Source organism: Ochotona princeps, chromosome 2, assembly GCF_030435755.1.
Source record: "Ochotona princeps isolate mOchPri1 chromosome 2, mOchPri1.hap1, whole genome shotgun sequence".
NCBI lineage: Eukaryota > Metazoa > Chordata > Mammalia > Lagomorpha > Ochotonidae > Ochotona > Ochotona princeps.
This window is the reverse complement of record NC_080833.1, coordinates 14936861-14944917: the sequence shown is the minus strand read 5'-3', so window position 1 is coordinate 14944917 and position 8057 is coordinate 14936861.

Sequence of the window (8057 nt, the reverse complement as noted above, 5' to 3'; positions counted from 1 at the left end):
GCCCTCCCTTTAATGCTCCATGGGATCCTGTGCACCCTAAGGCCCACGAAGAGGGAAGAAGCACCTTGCAGGATGACATGCACACACCAACACCCACTCTTCATCTTCCTCCCCACACCCCATCACCCAACTCCACTGGGTGGAGACTGGACTGGGTGCCTGTCCCTGACCTGCCCAATCACCACCCTGTCTAGTGTGAGTGAGAACATCAGAGAAATACCTCATGTGCCTGAATTTGGAAGTGAGTTTTACAAAGAGAGGCAAATAATATTTTCAGAGTCAACGTTTGAAGGGAATGTAGTAGTCCTTGCTGTTGAGAATGATGGATAAGCTAAAGGGAAAGCAAAAGATTATGGAGGGAGACTAGAAGTTTTTTCCCAGTGAGAGCCATGCCAAATTCTGTAACTGTATGCTGGGATACCAATGGTTTGTTTGTTTTAATGGCTATGAAGGAGAGTAAAATTTTCCCAACTTTACACTTGCTCAGCCTGCTCTCTGGGGTTGATCCGACTCACTGGATTTGAGTCTATATTTCCAAGTCACACAACAAAGATATTGCAGGAGTTTGGAGCCAGTTCTTTGTCTAAAAACCATGAACAATTATAATGCAGACAGTTATGGGAGAGTAAGCAGGATAAAGTAGATTTTATTGATGAATAGACACTCCTGCTTTATGGAGAGGTCTGTGAAAGCCTAGGTATTAGGCGCCTACAGAGGGAGTGCATATGAACTGATCAGTTCTACATGCATTCACTATGTCAGGGCTCTGCTTTTTTTTCTATGTGTCTTACCTAGCGGTCATGGTCCCTGATCAGCTAACAAATGCTTCTTTGTGTCCACTTGGGAGATTTGTCGTTTGGGGAATACTGTTGAGCTGACAAATTAAGGCAGGTTACATGTCCACCTGATACTAAGCAGTTGAGACCTACTGCTTTGTGTTGTGTTCTGGTATGATGCAAAGCCTAGTTTCTAATATGGCTCTCTATGGGTATGGGACCTGCTATGCTCCCTAACTATTAGGCTTTGGATGTTCTAATCAGCAAAGCTGGCTGGTTTCATAAAAAATAAGGAGCATCTTATTCCTACAGTGGGTCTTCTAACTGTGAATTAACCCTTATAATTCCACATACCATAAGAAAAACTATAAATAAATAACTGACATCAGGAACAGTGAATCAGGACAAAACACACGGTCCTGTGTTTCCTAGAGGTATAAATAGAATTTCAGTCTATTACGTGGGGGTGGGGAAATGCCTCTTTTTGGATTTATACCAAGATAAGGAGAAAACCCTGAGTTCGGTTTTCAGCAAGTGAACAGCAGGAGCCAACGTTGCCCTGCCCAGAAATTCTGTCTCCTGAGTAGAGACTTTGAAGAGAACAAGACTCCCATGGGGCAGCCCAAGTGGAAGTGGACAGAGATGTGCCATGTATTCAGTGTTAGTTCATTGGGAAGGCAGATTGGTCCTGTGTAAAAAAGGAGTTCTGGAGACAAAGCCAGAGCTACATCCAGCTTTTCACCTGCTCTTCCCATGGATCCTTCCTTTTAAGGTGCCGTGTTTTTAGAATGCTTTTGGCCACTGGGAATAGATAACCCCATTCAAATAAACAGCCCCAAACATTGAGAGTTTTCTCACTGAACCACAAGAAGGGGAATGTCACTGACCAGCAGTGACACTAAAAAGATGGTGCATGCTCTTTAGGGTCCGGGAAAAGCCGGAACCGCAACCAGACCCCTCACTGCCCAAAGTGGCTGCATTTAAATCCTTATCTCCACTGCTCCTGTCCCCATTGGTCTAAACTTTCCTCTGCCCCTTCTCCAGCCCTCTTTTCGCCACCCTTCCTATATTTCTTCCCATACTGTTGGCTGCATTTCTCCATTCTTGTCCCTGTCTCTCCGTCCTGCTTTTACTGCTTCTGTCTGTATCCCTCTTTTCCAGCTCTCTCTCCGCCACCTTTCTTCCCACCTGTCCTTCTTCTCCCTTGTCCCGTCTTTCTCCGTCCGCTATCTGTCCGTCTATCATCCGTCGTCGTCCCCATCTGCCCTGTCTAGCTTTTACCGGCTACTTTTATATTGTTCTCCACCAACCACTTCTCCCTGTGGGTCCACTTGGCGCTATGTGATAGGCCAGTAATCACAGCGAGGGCGTTAGCCTATACCTGTGACTTCCTGTTTACCTGCTGGCGAGACCAACTCTGCCTCCTGGCCCTGGGCCAGCCGCCATCTTGCGCTGGCCCCTATCAATCCCGGAGCGGCTTCAGCACCCTGTTCCTCACAAGGGAAGCTTCCAGTTGGTTAGTTCAACTGCACAGTGTGATTACCAGGGACATGCTGGTTTCTCCTCTGGGATCACTTTCCTCATTTTACCCAGAGAAGACAGAGGTTGGAGAACAGTGCAGACAGATGGTCTGGAATGTGACCCTGAGAATCTACAATGTGTAGCAGGAAAATAAGACAAGGTGAAAGGCAGACAGGGCAGCGTGTGTCGTTGACAAAGTACCCCATCCTACCAGGACACTCTGACAGCCTCATAGCCATCACATCCAAGCATGAGCAGGTGCTGCTGCACATCTTACCATACCTGCCTTTAGTACACCTGGTGTGCACAGGTGAGGCTCACTGCTTTGCTTCTCTCCCTATGTCCAGAGCCTCACACATGAACCGTGTGAACCGACCCTTCCATTACACACTCCTTACACCCACTACTCCAGGTCATCAAACCTCTCTGACAGGAACCTCAAACTAGAAGCCACCAATTGAACTTCCCTTCTTCAATTGCAGCAGGAGCTAGGAGGACAACTCTGCTGGTACCTTCTCGCTGCCTCCCTGGAATTGTACAACCTCTAATATACTCCTTGCTTACCAGCAGGAGGCGTGTGAGAGTCATGACGGTCAATTGAGGCTTTCCCTGAGTGGTAGAACAAGGGTCAAGGGCTCTCTCTAGAGGTGGATTGATGTGAACACACTCACACTATTCTAGGGAATGCATCTCTCAGACTGCAGTGCACAGTTGGAGCTTGGTTCATGCTAAATGGATGAATGATGAATGAAGGGATGAGTGAAGCACTCTGGGGGTAAAGAGATGGTAGACAGCACAAAGGAAGCAAGCAATGAGCAGGCATTCAGCATCTAAGATACCACCCGAACACCCATTTCCAGAAGCAGACCATGTGGTTAAAGTCCTAGCCCCTCTTCCTTCAGAATCATTTAGCACATGTGTGCACCTGAGAGGATGTAAGTGATGGCTCATGTATCAGGGTTCCTGATGCGTACAGGGGAGACCAGGATAAAACGCTGGTCTCCTGACTCCTACCTGGTCCTGCCTTGGCTGTAGTGGGCACTTCTGTGAGTAATCTGGCAGATGGAAAATCCCTCTTTTCAATGACTTAAAATATTTTTCAAAGTTTTGAAAAAATAGGGTAAAAAGAGAGGAAGGCAAGTGACCAGAAGAGACATTAGTAGTTGAAAAGAGAAATGCCAGGTCCTGGGGAAGGAGGGGTGAGTGGAACGGCCAGCAAATCACAATGTGGAGCAGCGTTGGTCAGTCTTGGTCCTTGACACAAATGGTCTCCTCCTGCTGCAAACTGCAAGTGTCTGGCACTTCTAGGCCAGCTGGGCATGGCACATCCTTCAGAAACTCCTGAAGGAGACTGTCTCCTCATCTGCTTGCTGCCAGATCCCTGGTGGATAATACCAGATCCTCTCTGTTTTGGGTAAAATATAAACAGTGGAGGCAGGCACAGGGCTTGGCTCAAATTCTGGCAAATCAAAACTGATGTGATGTTGGCAGGTGACCTAACCTCCATGTGCCTTAGTTTCTCCAAATGTGCAACATTAGTCACACCCCAGCAGGCGTTTTGTGAAAATTCAAGCAAATCAAGCACGTAACACAGGGCTCTGCCAATAGAGAGCACAAAGCAGAGCAGAGCAGTGATGGCTGTGACCTTCCAGAAGAATCCCACGTTCAGCTGATCTACCCAACTCTCAAGCTCTTTACCCCAATTCAGATTTTTTTTTTTTTGTCTTTATAGTGTTCTCCACCTGGGCCATCTTATGCAGTTTTAGCAGACATATTAGGAGGGAGCTGCATCTGAAGTTAAAATTCACCAGAACCACAACCAGAAATCACATGGGATGCAAGGGTAACAGCAGTGACAACCCACTGAGCCACAGTGCTTTCCCACCCCAATTCATGATCAGAACATGTGGGATCACAGGGAATGGTGAACACGATTGGTCAATGAGGTCCTCTCCTTGTAAAAGTCTTGTTCAATTAATTGATGTTTTCACATGGAAGAGAATAGCTCACTACTTCTTGAAATAATGAAGCATAATTAGAAGCATAAATGCATATTAATAGCAGAATGAATGAATCATGGTGTATTTATGGAAGAAAGTACTAACTAGTGACACTGATAGAACTTGAGTGACACCTATTCATACAGACAGTAAAAGAGTGTATGGCATAAAATACACACAATAGAACAATACACTCAGTATAAAGCCACAATACACCTGACATTTGACTACATATAAGTCATTGTTGTGCTGTGTACAGCCAAGGATGGGGTTGGGATAAATATGTGCCACAAACATAGTTATGGATAGGAGTGAAACCTTCTAGGAAACAGGAAGAGAGAAAGTGGAACTTGCTTTTGAGTTTCTCTAATAGGGGGAAGAATGAGTGTATATAGAAGTGTTTTTGGTTTTGCTTCCCAAAACACTCCCAGTCATGAACTAGGATGAATCAGCAGAGGTCGAGGGAACAGAGAAAAGTATGGCACAACATCATCCAGACAGGAGAAATACAAGTGAGACCATCCCAGGACGCCTGACACCAGCTACAGCCCCCTCCTTGCCTGAGCCAGCTGCTTGGTGCTTGTGGAGTTGTCCTTGGTGCTTCCAGGGGGCAGACAAGGTGCCTGATTTGCTGGACTAGAGCAGCTGAGCTCAGACATGCTGGGACAGAGGGACAGGCTTTGCCCCCTGGAAGCAAGATCCAGCTCATATCTGGGAGAAGCCTAGGTCCAGGCCGTGTCCATGGAAGGCTTCTTGCTTTTGGGTCTGTTTCCTGCCTTTCTGCTGGTGGGGTTAGAGGTCAGCACTGCAGCCAGGCTTGCATGTGCTAGTCTGAGTTGCAGTTAGTGGAGGCTTTGGAGCCTCAAGGGCACAACTGAGACTGGAACCAGGAACTCCTGACTCCAGCATGGCTCTTCCTACTGCATTCCACTCCTGACTTTCCTTTGTATAGTAAGACTTACTTATTTATGTATTTGAAAGGCAGAGTGACAGAGCAGGGGAAAGAGCAAGGAAGAGATCACTTTCACTCCTGGGGAAAATCCAGGGAGTCAGGAACCAAGTGCTTGAGTCTAAGAAAGAACCAGAAATGCTGCCTCTCTGGCAACAGCCTGAAGCTGTTCAGCTGCTCAGCTGGTGAGGGTCACCCAACCTTGGGTTGTCATGTGGATGTCCCATGATGGAGGCAGGCACCATAGAGAAGGCTCTGGTAGGCCCTACATTGTGTGAGATCTGAACCTGAGGAAAGGAGAGAAGGCCAAGAGATATGAAGAACTGAGTCAGCATCACTGTGCCCTCTGCTGAGCTGTGAGGCCATTCCCTCTGTCACTCCCAGGCCTCAGGAGAGGGTGCCCCAACATGAGATCCTGCCACTTGAAGGAACACAGATGCCCCTGGATACAGTGTTACATGGAATAAGCCATATATGCCCAAATACTTAACATTCTCCCCAAAATGTGGAAGCAAAAGTAGCTTACGTTACAGAAATAGAACGGAATGTTGGTCAGAATTTGGGAAAATTTACCAACCCAGGTACCGTGATGTAACACATAGCTGTATTTCTCACCATGCAAAACATATGCTTTGATGAAAAAAATATATAGGCATCACACATACATAAAATTAATGCGCATTAAGTGTTCATTCTAAAAAAATATTGACAACCAGAGTGACAGAAAAAGACAGAAATCACACACACACAGACACAGACACACACACACACACACACCAGCCAGGACTTGAAAAAACAATTTCAGGAAGCTAGAATTACATTATTACCTCCTTCATGAGTGCAGGTGGCCAAAGATCAGGATCGTCCATTGCTATCCAGGTCAATTGAAAAGGAATTGAATTGGAAGCAGAGCAGCCAATATTTGAACCGGAAGTCCAATATCAGAGCCAGTGTTGCATCAGCACGTCAACCTTCTACGCCAACTCAAGATGCAAAAAGCAAGACTACTAAAGGAAGGGGACAATGGAGCCCATGAACACTTAGAGTGACTGACGTGTGTCCTTGGTGGGGGCCTGCACCATTCTGTGGAGGTCAGAATGAATACAAATAAGGGACAGTGCTGTGTTTGTGTCTCTTTCACCTGCACACAGATGCTACTCTGACCTCCGCAGTATCTTGGTGTGCTCTAGCCTGTGTGCAGCTTTGAAAGTGTTCCTGTGTCTGTATGTGTGTCTCCTCACTCCGTAGCGAGGGTTCTCCTTGGGTTCTCCTGCTCACCTCTGGACTCCCAGCTGGCAGAGTGCTATGAGTAGGTCAGATGTCCCTGAATACATTTGTCATGTGCATTTATCTGTAAATAATGAACCACTTCAGAGCAGAGCCAACCTGCTGCACCCTCTCAGACCCCTTCTCTATAATAACGAATGATACAGAGCAAAGCAACGACCACAGCCCTCCTCCTGCTAGTCAGTAGAGGCAGGAACTACTGGTCCTTCCACCCCACCACCAGCCTCCCAAGAGGGGGCAGGCTCAGGAGGTTCTCTGCAGGAGTCACTGTGTGTTGTGCCTGCATGGAAAAGCCACTGCTCTCTGGGGACTCTATCCTGGGGCACCTGCTTGTCCAGTTGTCCTGGGACTGCCTCAGTGTCCACACTGAAGTCCTGGATCACCCCATCATGACTCCTCCCTCAGGGAACCAGCATCTACTTGCCCTCACATGAGAGGCTGACTCTGGTCTCATCTCTCTGCACATCAGCTCTCAGGTCTCAGGAACAGGCCAGAGGGGAAGAGGCAATGGAGGAAGAGACCCAACTCAGGACCTGCTGAGAGATCTTTATTTTTTATAAAAAGATGTGGGATTAGCACCACTTGTTGAGGTCAACCCCAGTGTTCTGGAAAATGACAGAGAGAACAAAAATTGTGTTAGCATCACAGATTCTGGAGTCAAGGAGCTAGAGTCACTCCCTATGTGACCAAGGAGAGTGACCTGCCCTCTCTAAGCCTGTTTCTGCCTCTAATGGGAATGGTGGTCACATTCCTTACCTTGTGGATTAAACCATGAACTAAGACTCCCATCACTCTCCCTGGCCCATAGGCAAGTGATCTCTAATTGACGGTCACTGCTGACATCATGGACAGCATTAACTCTTTCAGACCAGCTGTTCCAAGATGATGTTCCATCAAAGATCTCACCATGTCTCAGCATTACTGCTCATTACACTTCTCCCCACCAGGTGGCGGTGTGCCCCACTGTCGTTGATGACAAGCAAGGATCTGATCAGAAGACAGAGAGACCATTGCAGAATAATGAAGTATAAAACCCCACCCAAAGCCTTTGAAGTTCTGGGAGACACAGGCCTCTCGGGAATGTCCACAAAGGACTTCCTTCACTACCTTTCTATGATCTACTCTTCCTCCCCTTTCCTCCACCCACTCTTAGGAGAGCTGCCCAGTCCTCACCTGTATAATCCACCCAGTGTAGGCTGACACACACAGGTGAACACCGAGGGCTTCTTGGGGTAATTGCTACCAAGGCCAGAACCAAAGCTGACAGTGCCATGGACCTCCCACTCAGTATATTCTCCAGGGCCCTTGAGGGATCCTCCAGAGTCATCCTGTGATGGTCAGAGGGGTGGGGACTGAGCCGCGTCGGAGCTGGAAGGAATTGTCCCTGACATAGGAGTTGCAGACACACCCACACTGCTGCACCTCTCCCAGCCTCAGGGCCTCAGCTGGGCAGGAGCAGGGGCTGTGCTACCACACCTGCTGAGCAGGAAGGGACCCAGACAGGACCTCAGCACAGCCCCTGGC